Below are 18,648 nucleotides of genomic sequence, written 5' to 3'. Positions count from 1 at the left end.
GATTTGCCCGAATTTTACACAGATAAAAACTGCCCGAATTTTCCCCACTGTTTTCCCACTGTTTTGCCCATGGGTCAAGGTAAGGACAACAGAAAGTGATTGATGCAAATAAATTTTGGACTGTATTACTTGTACTAGGCCTGTGTAGAGGAATCGTCACCAGTGGCGGATCGGAATCCAGAAAATCCATTTAGGGGGGACCCAATAACATGAGGCGGAATGCCAAGGGTACCTTGGGGGAGGTTTGGAGGGGGATGAAAATTAATACATAATAAAATTATAACTGTTGCAAACTTTAGGGTGGGGTAGGCCCCTAGAGCCTCCTCTAGATCCCCGCCTCTGGTCACGAGTTTTTTTTTAATATGGGAAATATCAACCGAGTCTATATTAATCGGTATTGGCTCTGCCGTTTAACTAGACGAGACGCGTATGTAGGGGAAAACCTTTCCAGCTCAAGCCAGTTTTCTTCTTCTTTTTTTAAAATATATAGTCCAGGGGAGCCTGACTCGACCCCCTATAAACTTCACTTGTTATAGTCTAGACCCCCACCCCTCCCCCCGACGCTGGTGAAATTCCTGCACACGCGCCTGGTTATATAATTTATCTTCAAACAAAATAAAGTAACTATCGAAAATAAAAGCGGGTATCAGGCCTGGCGCTTGACTCAAGACCCTAATAGAGTATAAGACTTTAACGTCATGGTAACGCCATACAAATCGCATGCGTGTGGCGTCATTTGAGATTTGAGTCTGGACTCTAAAAATTGTATAAGCACGGGCCCACATTTTCAGATCAATGTAATGACATCAATTTTTTTTGGCACATGGTGGATATGGAAGGAAGGAAGGAAGGCAATGTTTTATTTAACGATGTACTCAACACATTTTATTTACGGTTATATGGCGTCAGATGTATGTTTAAGGACCACATAGATATTGAGAGAGGAAATCCGCTGTCGCCACTTCATGGGCTACACTTTTCGGTTAGAAGCAAGGGATCTTTTATATACACCATCCCAAAGACAGGGTAGTACATTTGTTACACCAGTTATGGAGCACTGGCTGGAACGAGAAATAGCCCAATCGGCCCACCTACCGGGATCGATCCTAGACCCTAGATCGATCGCGCATCAGGCGAGCGCTGCACCACTGAGTTACGTCCAGCCCCATGGTAGATATGGAAATATGGTGGTAAGGGTACAGGCATATGAGGGTTATATACTGGGGAGGGATTTAGCTCTGTAGGTTGAGTGTTCGCTTGAGGAGCTTGTGTCGCAGGATCGAACCACCTCGGTGGATCCATTCAGCTGATTGGGTTTTTCTCGTTCCAAGCCAGTGCACTACAACAGTTTACTGATCAAAGGCTGTGGTATATGCTTTTCTGTCTGTGGGAAAGTGCATATAAAAGATCCCTTGCTGCACTAGGAACAATGTAGCGGGTTTCCTCTGATGACTACGAGTCAGAATTATCATATGTTTGACATCCAATAGCCGATGATTAATTAATCAATGTGCTCGCAGGTATTGATTCTTGAAAAAATTATCTACACCTAGAACAATAGTGTGACGTCATTGGTTTGACTTAAATGACTTTCTTTGTCCACGATTATATATATAAACCACACCCACCATTGTTTTGCACATGTGTATTTGGTATAAATATGTTCTATTATTTATGTTATGTATTCAGCTATAACGAGTTGTAAAACATGTTATCACTGTGAATTTATCGCCTGTGGGATTCAACTGGATTTTATGGTAGGCTATACATACTATTGGCGGGGTGGGGTGGGGTGGGAGGCAGTGGCGTAGGAAGGTGCCAAAAAGTGGGGGGCACACTTTTATATTTACACACTTTTACACTATTATATAAAGCAAATATAAAGCAACATTATTATCTGAAAGGTGGGGGGTACATGCCCCCATGGCCCCCTCCCGCTTCCTACGCCAGTGTGTGTGTGTGTGTGGGGGGGGGGGGGGTAATTACGTGTGTGTAACATACGCACCCGAGAGGTCTCCGTGGATATCTATATAGAATAATGGTAATTCTGTACGAAATCAGTTACTATAGAAACCACCGAAGATGTGTTTGCGGTGATTACGTTCCTCTGCGTATACACAATGACAATATATATCCGATTTCGTTAACACCCTGTTTTCGATTCATCGCAGAACGAAACGATAGGGCTAGATATTTCACGGAAGCGTTGCCTCGTCCTCACGTAACACACTCGAGATGGGCAGCTCAATCTTTGAGTACACAGATAATTAACATATACATACAAAATGTACCCGTTTCCAACACACGAGACGGGGGGCACGATTGGCAAACTGAGGTATGACATATCATCTGTTTTATCGAAACTCGAACCCATCACCCAGCAAGTGTACTATGTTTGTGTGTACTCTGGCTTAACATATAACCACTGAACTGTGTCAAGGCGGCTTCGTAGCCCAGTTACGGAATTTGATATCCTTGACTTTATCATGAGTTTGAAAAACAACCTTAAAAAGTTGACGTAATGTCGGAGGTGAGGATGACCCCTTATATAAATGGGGTTAGGGAGCGCGTTATATATGTATGTTTGCGTCCAACCATAGGCGTATGCTATGGGCTCCCATTTCTGTAGAGAAGCAGGCTGATCTCTGCCCGAATTAACGAAAATGCCCGAATCTCGATAACAACATATATTCATAAAAAGCATTACTACCAAACAGCTATATAATATAGTGTTCAAACGAATAAAGCTGCATCCTAACCGGATGCGAGCGATTTTTTTTAGAAACCATTGATTTCAATTGCTGCATCCTAACCGCACGCGTAATGCGCGACCGATTGGTGTAGTCGAGCGCGCGACACAATACCGACAGGAATTGTTTCTATTTTTTGTCGCGCGACACGAGCATCAAACATATATTAACTAATCAAAAAACTTTTACTTGGTGGTTTCAACTGTTGATAACAATTTTAAAAAGGAGACTGTCGTTATGGTCGCGTCTGGTTAGGATATAAATAGTGTCGTGTCGCTCGCGTCGTTCGCATCGCTCGCGTCGCACGCAGCCGGTTAAGACACAGCTTAACAACGCACTTTACCTGGTTCTATAACTAATGTTAATATTGTATGTAGAATGATGCAAATACATGGTGAAATGGTTTCAGACAGCTAATTTTCCCTGAATATCTTTGTTGTTTTTGCCCGAATTTAAGGATTTGTTTTAGCATAAGGGAGCTGCCCCAAACCCGCCTCGTATGCTTACGCTTCCAACATAATTTGATGTTATATAAAGAGAATATTACATTCATGAGTGACTGTTGGATACTATTTATATTACGAGTTGTTTAAACATTTTATCTAACGAGCAAAAGCGTGTTGCAAATGTTTTTAAATAACAAGTTGCAAATTTTCCAACTAAAACTTAACAGCGCCCGCGTTTGCTGTTAACGTGTATGTCACAGAGAAATCAGTTTCAGATTGACATATACGTCAAAGAACAATCAGTTTCGATCATACATATTTTGTTGGGTATGTCTGTGGATCTGGGTCGTCACCGTGGAGCAACCAATCACAAGTCTCAAAAGTGATCTCCAATGTAACACAATGTCGGAGACGAAACTGATCTACAATTGGTGATCTATCACATGAATGTTTCCACAAATGCAATCAGTGTGGTGCTTATGGGCATTTTACATTAAAATCAAGGCGCAGACGCTAGTTTCAACTCGTAAAAATAGATACTAAGTTTAGTTAAACGGACATTCCCGAGTTTGCTGCAATTTTAAAGATGTTATCGACTAACAGAGACGTTTAACGATTGTAATTACATATCAAATATATATTTCTGCATAAAATATTAGTGGCTGTATATTAAACGCGTTTCTGGTCGTTGTACTAGGTTAAATTTCATTTAATTTCTTAAAAAACATTTTTTCGTACGTACGAAATTATTTGAAGACAAAATCCCGTTCGGGCTTCTTACAAATATTAAAACGACCATAAACACATTGAATATACAGACACTGATATTCTAAACAAGAAAATATATTTAATATGTAACGTTTAATCGTAGAAATATTTTATTCGTTGGAAACATCTAACAATGCAACAAACTCAGGAATGCCCCTTTAATCTACAAACCTGTAACACATTTTGATAAAGTTACAACACAGCGAAAGAAGAGTTTCTGACGATAAAACCGGGAAATATCTTTAAAAAACAGACCAGGACTCGAATCAATAACTGCTATTTCTCAGACGCACGCGCGCTTTTAAAAATATAAACAATGCATTTTGTGGTATTAAAAACAACAGGATGACCAGAAACACTTCGGTTGAAGGGAAATGGATAATCTAAACAATAAAACATGAATAATGTTTGATTCCAGTGATCATAAATGGCTCTAATAGTGAAACATATGTTGTAGTGTTAAAAACTACGTTCTGTCCCTTTAATATAATAATAATAAATAATAATAATAATAATAACAACAACAATATTGTTATTACTATTAATATTATAATATATATTTTTATAATAATAATAATAATAATAATAATAATAGAAAGAGTAAATAATACAAAATAATAAAATATCAATTAATTAACATACATTTTCCTAATTAAAGGAATGTTGGAAATGGTCTTCTATTAAATGTTTATAACTCGTTCCCTTGTTATTTGTTAGCGCGGTGCAGGTGTCAGGAGACGTAGCAATAAGAATATCGATCGAGAAACTCGCTTACATATCGCGCTTTATATATTAGTACACAGAATTTCAATGTCTACCTAGATACTTACGGTTATTCCTGTATCTTCACACTACAGTGTCTTTCCGTGAATCCCTCCAACAAGCCAGACTACAACAAACGGACGTTCGGACAGACAGGCGGACGAACGGACGGACGGATGGATGGACAGACGAGTCTATAGAACCACTGGTATTTTAGTTTTCCGCATCACAGCTCTACCTACCAGTTTGCCGTGAAGATGTCTTGTTGGAGATAGCTCGTTCGTTCAGTGACGTTAGGCTCGGCTGGGTGTATATTTTAAGCGAGGGCGGTTTAAGACGTCTTAGACGTGCGTCACATACTGCCGAGCCGTGCGATACGGGTTCACCCCGTGGAATCGCCACTAGCAGTTTATCTATTAAAACTCAAGGTATTTAACACCTAACAGCGAATGCGCTCATCTTAGCCGTTCGGCTCGGGTCGTGACGTCAACGGCGCAGGTGATCTGCTAGCCTTGTGGAGGATTCTTTTCTCTTGAAACACTACGCCAGTGTTTTCCATTGATTTCAGCCCCCCCCCCCCCCCCCCCCCCCAATATCTTTCAATGAAAGAAAGAAATGTTTTATTTAACGACGCACTCAACACATTTTATTTACGGTTATATGGCGTCAGACATATGGTTAAGGACCACACAGTTTGGGAGGAAACCCGCTGTCGCCACTACATGGGCTACTCTTTCCGAGTAGCAGCAAGGGATATTTTATTTGCGCTTCCCACAGGCAGGTTAGCACAAACCATGGCCTTTGTTGAAACAGTTATCGAACACTGGTCGGTGCAAGTGGTTTACACCTACCCACTGAGCCTTGCGGAGCACTCACTCAAGGTTTGGAGTCGGTATCTGGATTAAAAATCGCATGCCTCGACTGGGATCCGAACCCAGTACCTACCAGCCTGTAGACCGATGGCCTAACCACTACGCCACCGAGGCCGGTCCTTTCAATGAACAATAACAGATTGTTCCCTAAAAAACATATTTTAATGAAATTGAGTGAAACATGTTCCGAAATTTTTATGACCAGATTTCAAGAAAATGCAATTCTGTATACACTCATTTGGTGCACTGGAACTTTTGTCCGCGAGTATATGTCGTAAAGAACACACCCCAGCAGTAAAATATACATCGGCTGTGTTCGGTGCCAACGTATAATATATAAAGGATATTTCAAGGGGGATTTTTTTTTTTTATCAAATATGATTTATATCTCATCGAGTGAAGTTTGAATCATATCTAACGAGTCGCGCTTGTGCGACGAATGTGGTATGATTGCAAACTTCACAAAATGAGATATAAATCATATTTGACAAAAAAAAAAAATGAAATTTTCTGTTTATTATATAAATTTTGGCAATTTACTTTATTTTTAAAATGCCAGCAGAAATAGTTCCGGCTTTCTTGCAGTGAAGATAACACTTTCTACAGTGACGATAATACATTTTAGAGTGAAATTTTCACTCTAAACTGTGTTATCGTCACTGAGTGACTGATAACACTTTTATTTCACTGATATTTTAAGGTATTTCACTAAATGTTATATAATAAATAGATAGATTACTGCATGAGTGGGAGTGCCAACGGAATTTATGAAAAGAGTTTGGGATTTTTTTTTTCCCCGAGCGAGAGCGAGGGGTATAAAACAAATATCAAAACGAATTTCATACATTTCTTCTGGTATGTTATAATTTATTTATTATTCATAAAGTGTGCTTTATAACAAACGTTAAATATGATTGTAATCGCTTCACAATCAAGGTTAATAAAATTCGGCGATGTCCATTACAGTGACGCGGAATGATATCAATATCAGTCGAGACCGTCGCAAGCCTGCAACTACAACAGCAACTGTAGTGACGTCAGAAGTGAGCCATAACAGTTTTCAATGTATTATTATACCCATATATTTCTTACACACCCGTCGGTGAGAACACCATGTATTATTTTTGGTTACACATGGTTGTTAAAGGGACATTCCCGAGTTTGCTACATTGTATGATGTTTCCGACTAATAAAATATTTCTACGATTAAACTTACATATTAAATATATTTTCTTGTTTAGAATATCAGTGTCTGTATATTCAATGTGTTTCTGGTCGTCTTAATATTTATAAGAAGCCCAAACTGGATTTTGTCTTAAAATAATTTCGTACGAAAATAAATATTTTTTAAGAAATAAAATAAAATTTAACATAGTATAAATATTAGAACGATCAGAAACATGTTTAATATACAGCCACTAATATTTTATGCAGAAAAACATATTTGATATCTAATTACAATCGTTAAAAAGTCTCCGTTAGTCGATAACATCTTAAAAATTGTAGCAAACTCAGGAATGTCCCTTTAATACACGTACGTGTGTTAATTTCAAGACATACGACTAATTGCTCCTAGGTGATGACCAGGTCACCAATGCCATACATCCAATCAAAAACTACACGATGGAAATCGATTGGACTGTGACGTGTAGTAAACCTGATATTTATGTGTCTGTGACGCATAAGCCAGCTACAAGTGCAATGGCTGTAAATAACTTTTAGTAAAAAAATAAAAAATAAAAAAAATAAAAAAATAAAATAAAAAAGGAACATTTGCTTAAAACCTGGTTTCTGAGGATATGTAAGAAACAGAATAATATATTCGTGTCCTGGTTTCTGAGGATATGTAAGAAATAGAATAATGTATTCGTATTCGTTGTTTAAAAACGTATCAAACTCGTTTTCACTCGTTAGATACATTTTAAAACAGTTCGTTGTGAGATAAATGGTATCTAACGTCCACTCATGTATTATTCTCTGTTACCATATGGTCTACAATAAACGGTTACATAAATGTCGTATTTCCCCCACATAATCTTTATTGCCTGGGCCTTGAAAACTGTTATTGCACATTACTGACGTCACGAGTCGCTATAGCAGTTTCAAACATGCGACAGTCGCGGTTTCTGAAAGGTCGATTTTGAAGCGATCACAATCATATTTAACGTTGGTTCAAAATCATAGTTTGTGGATAATAAATAAATTATAATATTCGCAGGAGTGCCATTCGAAATTTATGAAACTCGTTTGGGAATTGTTTTTTACCTATCGCTCTCGTTTCATAAATTCCGTATACATGTGCATGCATACACACACACACACACACACACACACACACAGAGAGAGAGAGAGAGAGAGAGAGAGAGAGAGAGAGAGAGAGAGAGAGAGAGAGAGAGAGAGAGAGAGAGAGAGAGAGAGAGAGAGAGAGAGAGAGAGAAAGAGAGAGAGAGACAGACAGACAGACAGACAGACTGATACACACAGGCACACATACATACATAGAGATACAGACACACACACACACACACACACGCACACACACACTGTCACTTTTAAAACGCAATTTGGTTTTAATGTGTCACTACAAATAATAGCTAATGTATATCTGTGAATGTATTACTATAACATGCTAAGATGTTTAAAGCATGTCAGTGAGGGTTTCTGAGTTTATAACGAGGATCTTTTCATGTAATTAACACAAAATGTATGGCTTCTCACAATCTAATTAAAATTAGCTCCACTATTACATGTGGATCTAACAGCAGCCCGTTGGAGCTCATGTCCAGTTGAACTTTCATTCGACCAATCAAAACCTTACTTGCAAAATCATGCCAGTGATTTGAAAAGAATTTGAAAACATTCGGGATTATGCCGAGGGTATACGAAATGATTCGGGTGAATTACAAAGTATGGCAAAAACTAATTTCAATATAAAATTTTATATAAAATTCGTTTCAAGACGAAAAAATACCAAACCGTGATGGTATAGCCATAAAATCTGTTTATACCAGTATATAGTCCAGAGTTTATTATTGCACTTTTCCCCGTTTTCTCAATGTTGAAATAGATCAACAAGTTCGCCTATTGCATAAATAATATTTAAAAAACCGTAATGGTATATACCAGTAGAGCTAATTTTAATCAGATTGGGCTTCTCATCACTCAGAAAACCCCACTATTTGTGGTATCTGATTGCCATCAATTGAAAGAAGGAAATGTTTTATTTAACGACACACTCAACACATTTTGTTTACGGTTATATGACGTCAGACATATGGTTAAGCACCACACAAATATTGAGAGAAAACCCACTGTCGCCACTTCATGGGCTACTCTTTTTGATTAACAGCAAGGTATCTTTTATATGCACCATCCCACAGACAGGATAACACATACCACGGCCTTTGATATACCAGTCGCGGTGCACTCCATCATAAAATGGACATCATCTAGCTATTGGTATGATTGAAATTGAAATGGCAGAAAACATTGTTGCTAGACATTGTGGTGTTCATTAGTGTTCATTAGTACACCATGCAGTGTCTGCGGAGATTTTAAAAAGTAAGGTGTACTACAGATCTGTAAAATTAGGAAGCCTATGTGTTACGTCACGTTTTCAAAATGCCTGTACCATGATAGTAAACCGACGGAATGATTTGGAAACAAGTCTGACAAGGCCAAGGGAAGGACTGTACGCAACCGGTTATTTGAATGAATGAATGAATGTTTAACGAGACCCCAGCTATTAGGTGTCACAAATGGTAAGTATATGAAAATATTATTTATATATATAATATGAAAATATTATTTATATATATAATATTATTTATATATATTTATGTAAAACCACAGTGTAAGTCCTGTGGGGGAAAAGCATAATACAATCAGGTTAAGTATATCTTAAAACTTTGTATAGAAGTCAAAGTGTTTTAAAAACTTCACAATTAATTCTGGATGGAATTTAAAAGATTCCAAAACATTTCTGTTGCCAAATATATCATTTCTCGTCGGCTTGAGATGATCACACTCCGCCAAAATGTGGCGCACAGTCAGTGTACACTGACAATGTTCACACTGAGGGGGAGGGTCCTTCTTTAAAATAAACGAATGCGTCAGATATGTATGGCCGATGCGGCACGGCATACGACTACTTCATCCTTCCTGCATCGCCTGTAGGATGACTGCCACTCTCCCAGGACTGCCTTGACAGAAAGAAGCTTGTTCGCAACCGCACCGTCCAAATCGTCTTGCCAAGTCGAAAAGATATATTGGTTAATATGAAATTTAAAATCACTGTAGGGAACACCAACATGGACACGGGGCAAGTTCAAAGCAGACTTGTTGGCAGCAACATCTGCCTTTTCGTTACCCTTAATGCCAATATGGTTGGGTACCCAACAAAATACAACACCTTTATTGACAATTGATAAAAAGACACACTTTCGTATCACCATTCCAACTAAGGGATGCTCCAATTTCATGTACTGTAAAGCTTGGAGACACGAAAGCGAGTCTGTAAAAATAATATATTTGGATGCACACGAATCCTTAATCTGTTCCAGGGCTTTAGTGATTGCCCAGGTTTCAGCAGTAAAGATTGATGCTGAATCGGGCAATCTCATGGGAAATATAGCGTCTGATGGAAAAACTGTAGCACAAGCCACAGAATTCCCACCCCGTGATCCGTCTGTGTAAACAGGAATGTAATCACAGTACTTCTCTTGGATTTCCATGAAATGTTGTTTATAAATAACTACATCTGTGCGATCTTTCTTTAGATGCACAAGATCGAATACAATTTTTGGTGGTTTGATACACCAAGGTGGCAAAATAAAATATGAAGGCGTTTCCAAAATGTCTGTTAAATCAATGTTGGAAACTGATAAAAACTGATTAATGCGAAGACCAAATGATCGAATCGCATTCGGTTTCGCATCAGATAACTTCATATATTTATTATCAAACATAGCATTGTGTGCAGGATGTTTTGGCATTGATTTAATTTTTGTAGGCTACTGCAAAGAAAGCTTTGCACGTCTAGCACCCAAACAAGGTTCGTGTGCATCGACGTACAAGCTCTCCACAGATGTTTTGAAACCACCACGACTGTTCAGCAATATGTTGTTCTGTTACGTCATAAACTACGTACCAAGCAGTGTTCTAGCTAGGATTTTGATGGGGCAGGGCGCTAATTTAATTGTAGGGCATTTTTAACGCGAAAATCTTATTTTTGAGGCAAGTGCTGGATATGATCGAATTTTTTACATTCATAAATATCATATATGTAGAAATATCTATGCTGGTTTTAATTTACAAAACGTTTTTGGATGGAGGGAGACAATCAATGTCTAAACCCAAATTTATTATTATTAAATTTGGATGTTTGATGAAACAGTACATTCATCGCCGTATGCAATATTATTGTTCTAATGTATTAAATATAGACACTATTAAAAAAATATCGTTCCAGCCATTGCAACACGACTGGTATGTGCCGTGGTATGTGGTATCCTGTCTGTGGTATGGTGTATAAACGATCCCTTGCTACTAAAGGAAAACGGTAGCGGGTTTTTCTCTAAGACTAAATTTCAAAATTACCAAATATTTGACATCCAATAGCCGATTATTAATAAATCAATATGATTTAGTGGTGTCGTTAAATAAAATCAAACTTTAACTATTAAAATGTTTTACAAAAGGTTGGATCACCTAAAAAATCCTATTCTTTTTTCTATTATATATAGTATTTATACCATTTAATATCATGCCCAAATATAATTTAAAATAAATAAATGAAATAATTAAAAGAAATCAAGAAATGAAAAAAAAAAGAATGATTAGAAATAAATAAGAATAAATATAGAAGAAAACAAAATTGACATACGGATATATTTGTGACAAGTTGCTCACTGCATTTAAAAACGGCTATTATTGCATGTCACGGTCTAGATAGATTTCATTAAACAGCTTTTGCAGACATGCTTTTAACAAAACACAGTTATGCCTACATAGACCAAATAACCAGTGTTGCTAGTTTACTCTGTGCCATATTATAAAGAAGCAATCAATGTGTCATTGATAAGGACTACTGACATCAGTTAAAACTATATGTATCTTGGTCTGGGTATTTGCAAAGACAAAAATTACTTTCAAAAATTTACTTATCAAAATAAATTTCGCATTTGACGTTCTATCGAAGTTTATCATGATGTTCTAGTTTTAACTAGGTGTTTGCTAGGTGGTGTGTGGTTATGTGCATGACGGAATGAGGATTATCGCATTCAAGCTTTGTAAGACTGCCTGTCCGCTCGTCTGCAGTCATATCGACTAACAATAGAAAAGAAAAAACATACCACGTTACTGGTGTCGGCTTTCACAACTATGGCCAAACAATGTATTGTCAAACGTTTTTTAGTTGGGAATTCAGACTCGTAACAACACTGTACACGCTTTGAGAGGAAAGCAAGATTTTTGTATTTTTATTTGACAATGAATTAGGGCAGGGCGGCAATAATCAGGGGCGGTGCGGTAACATACACGGCAGGTCGGCACAAAACGGGGGCAGGGCGCAGCGCTCCTCTATTTATTGCTAGCTAGAACACTGACCAAGTATGATGTATTCTACACTTTAGGTTCGTGGTACGGGAGCCAGGTCAGTTTATCTATGTCGGTGAGTCAGGAAGGTTTGAACATTGATTCGTATGTATCTGCAACTCTTACTTGCCAAAACCTGTACGTTATTGGGAATTTGCATACTTTTAATGACACGTCAAAGTAAATTATTTTTGATAAGCTGCTATCAGAAGACCATAAGCATACGAGACAAGGGGGGGGGGGGGCAGGGGCAAGGGTTCTTTTATATACACCATCCCACAGACAGGATAGCACATACCACGGCCTTTGATATACCAATTGTGGTGCACTGGCTGGAACGAGAAATAGCCCAACAGGGATCGGTCCCAAACCGACTGTGCATCAAGCGGGCGCTTTACCACTGGGCTACTTTCCGCCCCTTAATATTCAAATGTAAATATTCAACAGCACAACACAAACACGCATGTATGTTGTAATATTAAATCGCAAATTCTGCAAATGCAGTAAATACATCTTGCCAGATATAGAGGATAATAAACGAGTTACCAGCTATTATCAAATTTATGTCCTGAGTGAAATAATTTTGACTTGTCACGAGTTTTAGCGAGTGACAAGTGAAAATTACGATATAGCCTACATCGGCTACACGTCCATGTGTATAGAAACGACGTAAACTACATTACTGTTGAGGGTATCGCTTTAACTTTGTATTTTATTCACGGTTCACAGATAAATTTCAAAACCCAAAGTCCTATATATTCTGTAAACAAGATCTATAATGAATTGCATTAAACTAACATTTCATTACAAGTTTAACAATGAAGTCAGGAAGATATAAACGCAAACGCTATAAACTTCGTGATGTCATTGTGTGTGTTTTGCTAAATCGTGATGACGTCATATTTAGTCAACAAGGTGATTGATTTGTTGGCGTTAAATCGTCCAATAGTAGTGTACGTTAAACCAATGCATGATAATTTCTCAGTGAGAAATTATGATTTTTATTTTCCCTGTTATGAGTGCCTGCTGGGGTAATAAACTAGTATTATGTGATGTTATGTTAAAGGCAACACCTCCCATCCAGCTGCTTTATACATTTTCTTACATATCCTATGGTGGGAGCACCATTCTTTATTAAAATATGAGCCGTAAACGAAAGAAAGAAAGAAAGAAGTGTTTTATTTAACGACGCACTCAACACATTTTATTTACGGTTATATGGCGTCAGACATATGGTTAAGGACCACACAGATTTTTTTTTTAGAGGAAACCCGCTGTCGCCACATAGGCTACTCTTTTTTACGACAGGCAGCAAGGGATCTTTTATTTGCGCTTCCCACAGGCAGGATAGCACAAACCATGGCCTTTGTTGAACCAGTTATGGATCACTGGTCGGTGCAAGTGGTTTACACCTACCCATTGAGCCTTGCGGAGCACTCACTCAGGGTTTGGAGTCGGTATCTGGATTAAAAATTCCATGCCTCGACTGGGATCCGAACCCAGTACCTACCAGCCTGTAGACCGATGGCCTGCCACGACGCCACCGAGGCCGGTGAGCCGTAAACGCGGCTCAAAGTTTGACGTCACATGTAAACGCAGAAGTAAAAGTTGGCATGCTGTTTGCGTTGTTTGTTTTGAAGAATTTAGAAGATGATATCTTCTTCTTTACATGAAGATCAGTTTGAAGTAAACATATATCTGTATGTACAATAGTGTTTGGTTACTATTTTGTATTTTGTACCTGAGAACATCGGTCGAGATCGTTAGCGATACCATCAGTACTTTGATCCTACATATTTACAAGCATAGGGAGAAGTCCAATATATTGATATGGTATGCAAGTATCACACTTTTTTTATAACGTAGATGATTATACATAACATAAAGTTCAACAACTTTTCCAGAAGTTAAATACAATATTCACACGTTAGACCAAACATCAAATTAGGATCGTATCGGGTTGCATAGGTCTACCACTCGGTTAGGCCTACCTATTCTGTGGACTACAATCAACACCACTATTTCTAGTAATATTTCTGTTTATAATCTAAATACTGAAAACTAAATCATGTATATCTGTATATCTGTCTGTATGTCTCTCTCTCTCTCTCTCTCTCTCTCTCTCTCTCTCTCTCTCTCTCTCTCTCTCTCTCTCTCTCTCTCTCTCTCTCTCTCTCTCTCTCTCTCTCTCTCTATATATATATATACTCTTCAAAAGAAGAAACGCAAAACCACATTGTCGTAACATTTGGAGAATTGATTTAATTATTGAATGGTGAGTCCGATAATTACCAAATTTTGCAGGATTGTTCACAATTCACTCTAGTCCATTGTGAGTAAGTGATAGGACACACCACCAAGGTCACACCACCAAGGTCAAGGTCATCTGGAGTCAATACCGGGTGTGGCCTCCGCGTGTGTTGACAACTGCCTGGCACCGCCTGCCCATTGAAGCAACCAGAGTACGGATGACGTCCCGGGGGATGGTGGCCCACTCGGCCTGCAAGGCTGCTGCCAGCTCGGGCAGGGTCTGGGGCTGTGGTTGTCGCTGTCGGAGGCGTCGGTCCAACTCGTCCCATAGATTCTCAATTGGGTTCAAATCCGGTGATATCGATGGCCAAGGAAGGACATTAATGTTGTTGTTCTGTAGGAAAGCCGTTGTGAGACGTGCTGTGTGAGGCCTGGCGTTGTCATGTTGGAACACTGCGTTGGCGTTGGCCATAACTGGAACGATGTGTGGCCGGAGGATCTGGTCAATGTAGCCCTGTGCATTCAGGTTGCCCTGCACGTGGACCAGGTCAGTTCTGCCAGTGTGTGAGATGGCTGCCCACACCATGACACTACCCCCGCCGAATCTGTCCACTTCCTGCACGCAGTTTGCCGCATAACGTTCACCACGACGCCTATACACGCGACATCTTCCATCATGACGTCGGAGCAGAAATCGGGACTCGTCACTGAACCACACCTGTCTCCATCGCAGTTGAGGCCATTGTCGATGAATCTGGCACCACTGCAGTCGGAGTCGACGGTGTTGTGGTGTTAAGATGACACCTCGAACTGGACGTCTGGCACGAATTCCTACCTCACGTAGGCGGTTCCGTACGGTCTGGTCGGATATCCTGCGCAAACCTGGTATTGCTGCGTCTGTGGAGGTGGCAGTAGTCAATCGTTCCCGAAGGTGGCGTACCCGGATGTAGCGGTCCTGCCCGGGGGTAGTGACCCGTGGTCGACCGGATCTAGGGAGGTCACGTGTTGATCCATGTTGCTGGTAACGGTCCCACAGTCTGGAGATGGTGCTTGGGGACACATGGAATGCCCTGGCAACGGCCGTTCTGGATTCGCCTGCGTGTAGTCGGCCGATGGCATTGTTTCTCTGCGGTTCACTGAGACGTGGCATGTCCTGGATTGTCAACTGTCGGCCAGATACAGAGGCCAGGCAAGCGAACACCCTGCACTTTTATACTGTCGGTGTTCATGTTGCACGTGCAGACAACGCACGTGCAGTGGTGACATGGTTTGCACGTGGCTGCGTTTTTGCGAATATTCACATTTTGGAACTTTATTGTACAGTAGCTGCGTTTTATCGAATGTAACCGTGGGAATGTGTTTGGGACATGCAATGACCTTATATTCACAAAGCATGAACCGGTAGGAAACATAAAATCGGAGTTATAACCCATTTGTACCCTTTTGCGTTTCTTTTTTTGAAGAGTATATATATCTATATATGTATATGTATATGTGTATATGTATATGTATATGTATATGTATATGTATATGTATATGTATATGTATATGTATATGTATATGTATATATATATATATATATATCTGTAACAATACTACATTTTTAGTTATTATTTTACTGTCGTCTGCACACACACTGCGGTACGGTAAACAAACGTTTCATTTATATACCTTTATTATACGTCATGATGTCATTGCATAAGCTGGCCTAGAGATTAACATGCGGAGGTATAGTAGATCAATTCTCGAAATGTTGTTTCTCCCTCAACCAATTTTATTATTATTATTATTATTGCTGTGTGTATGTGCGTGCGTGCGTGTGATAATTATTAAATTATTATAATATATGTTCACTTTACTCACTTCACATCATTTGTATAGGAGTTGGTTTTCTTTCCTTACAGATGTATATTTAAATTTTACAAGAGCCTGAAGTAGGCCTACTGTTTGAGGCACATTTTGGAATTCAAAATAGAAGACCAAGACTAAGGACACTGGAAACGGAAGAAACAGTATCTGTATTAGATGACGAGCGGGACGTAGTCCAGTGGTAAAGCGCCCGCCTGATGCGCGGTAGGTCTGGGATCGATCCCCGTCGGTGTAGCTATTGGACTATTTCTCGTCCCATCCAGTGCACAGCCAGTACCAGGTTAGAACATGCCCACCACCAACCGAAAAATGAAACGATATCGTTCGACAGTACGACACCAACAAAATATGAAATTATTCCATAGGGGATACAGGAATCTGAATAAAGTGGGGTGAGGTGCAATATTTAACAGAAAATTGAAAAACATTGGTGCGAAATGTTGTAGTTCGCTAAATTTCATATCTCTCACTAATTAGTATTAGCCTACATTCATGTATGGGATCTGTAGATTAATGTCAAAAAATTAAATCGGAATATATCGCTTTAAAACAAAAATATCGGAATATATAACTTAAAATACTGGGTAAAAATAAAATGAAAAAAGTACCGATTCAAAAATCAATTGATTTCATTGAAATTGGGCGGGAAGTAACCTAGAATAAGGTAATAACGTTGAAATTTCATTTTGACGCCGTCTACTTTGATTTTGAAAACGTGACGTCATTAATGCTGTATTTTTACAAGATATAATTAAGATAAAGCCCAAATACCTGAGATTTAGCTTTGTACGGTTATTACCTGTTATTTACCATAAAATAAGACAAGTTGTAGGTTTTCCCATTGACGGCTCATTTATGATAACACATATTTGTTTACACATGTACGTGTGTTAACAATTTCAAAACATACGACTGACCAGGTCACCAATGCCATACATCCAATGAAAAAACAGCACGATCGAAATCGATTACACTGTGACGTATACATGTAGTTAACCTGACAATCATTTGTCTATGACGAGTAAGTGAAATTTGCTTAAAACCTGCTTTTGAGGATATGTAAAAAATAGAATAATACATTCGTATCCGTTAGATACCATTTATCTTACAACTCGTTGTTCTAAAACATATCAAACTCGCTTTTTCCCCGTTAGATAACTAACGGCCACTCATGTATTATTGTCTATCAGTCATCAGTGGCGGATCCAGAAAATCCATTGGCTGGGGGAGTCAATGACATGGGGGGGGGGGGGAGTCAATGACATGGGGCGGAATGCCAAGGGAACTTTGGAGAGGGATCGTAAAAAAAATAAAAAATAATATATAATAAAATTACAACTCACAAAATTTAAGGGGGGGGGGGGGCCGGGCCCTGATCCCCCCCCCCCCCCCCCCCCCCCCCAAAGCCGCCTCTGGTCATATTATAAACACTTCAATTTAGCCTAACAAGTCTCCCACAGCCATGGAATTACGAACAATCTCAACAGATCGGCATATCTGTGCCACAGGGTGGGATCTAACTCTGTTGGTAGAGCGATCGCCTAAGGTGCTTAGGTTATAGGATCAAATCATCTCGCTGGATCCATGCTCCGATTGGCTTCCAACTGGTATATCAAAGGTCATGATACGTAATGTCCTGTCTGTGGGAAAGTTCATATAAAAGATCCCTTGCTGCTAATGGAAAAATAGGGCAGATTTTTTTTTCTAAGAATATATGTAAAAAAAATTACCATACGTTTGACATCCAATAATCGATGATTAATAAATTAATGTGATCTAGTGCAGTGGTTAAATAAAACAAACTTTTTATTTTATTTTTAACGACACCACTAGAGCACATTTATTTAGTAATCATCGGCTACTGAATGTCAATCATTTGGTAATTTTGACATATAGTCTTAGAGAGGAAACCGCTACATTTTTTTTTCATTAGTAGCAAGGGATCTTTTATATGTACCATCCCACAGACATAATAGCACATACCATGGTCTTTGATTTACAAGTCGTGATCCACTGGCTGGAACGAGAAATAGTACAATGTGTCCACCGACGAGCATCGATCTTGGACCAACCGCGCATTAAGTGAATGCTATGGTGACAGAGAACTGGACAAAGACAACTCATGTCATTCTTCAATTGAACGACTGGTGCAACTTGTGAACAAGAAGAACAAAGTTAAAAGTTAAAGTTTGTTTTATTTAATGACACCACTAAAGCACATTGATTTATTAATCATCGGCTATTAGATGTCAAACATTTGGTAATTTCAAGAAGCAACATAAGTCTTTGAGAGGAAGCCCGTTACATTTTCCATCAGTAGCAAGAGATCGTTTATAT

At 38.9% G+C, this 18,648-nt stretch overlaps 1 protein-coding gene across 1 annotated transcript in view; it reads right to left on the bottom strand.

The window, feature by feature from the left end:
- Positions 1–5,197, bottom strand: part of LOC121377247 (protein FAM167B-like) — a 24,444-nt gene extending 19,247 nt beyond the window's left edge. The window contains exon 1 of the mRNA XM_041505161.1: positions 4,795–5,197. The gene's annotated coding sequence lies outside the window, so the exon portion shown is untranslated. The remainder of the gene's footprint in view (positions 1–4,794) is intronic.
- Between the last annotated feature and the right edge of the window lie 13,451 nt (positions 5,198–18,648).

Source organism: Gigantopelta aegis, chromosome 7 (genome assembly GCF_016097555.1).
Source record: "Gigantopelta aegis isolate Gae_Host chromosome 7, Gae_host_genome, whole genome shotgun sequence".
Classification (NCBI taxonomy): domain Eukaryota; kingdom Metazoa; phylum Mollusca; class Gastropoda; order Neomphalida; family Peltospiridae; genus Gigantopelta; species Gigantopelta aegis.
This window is presented reverse-complemented; position numbering and strand designations above follow the sequence as displayed.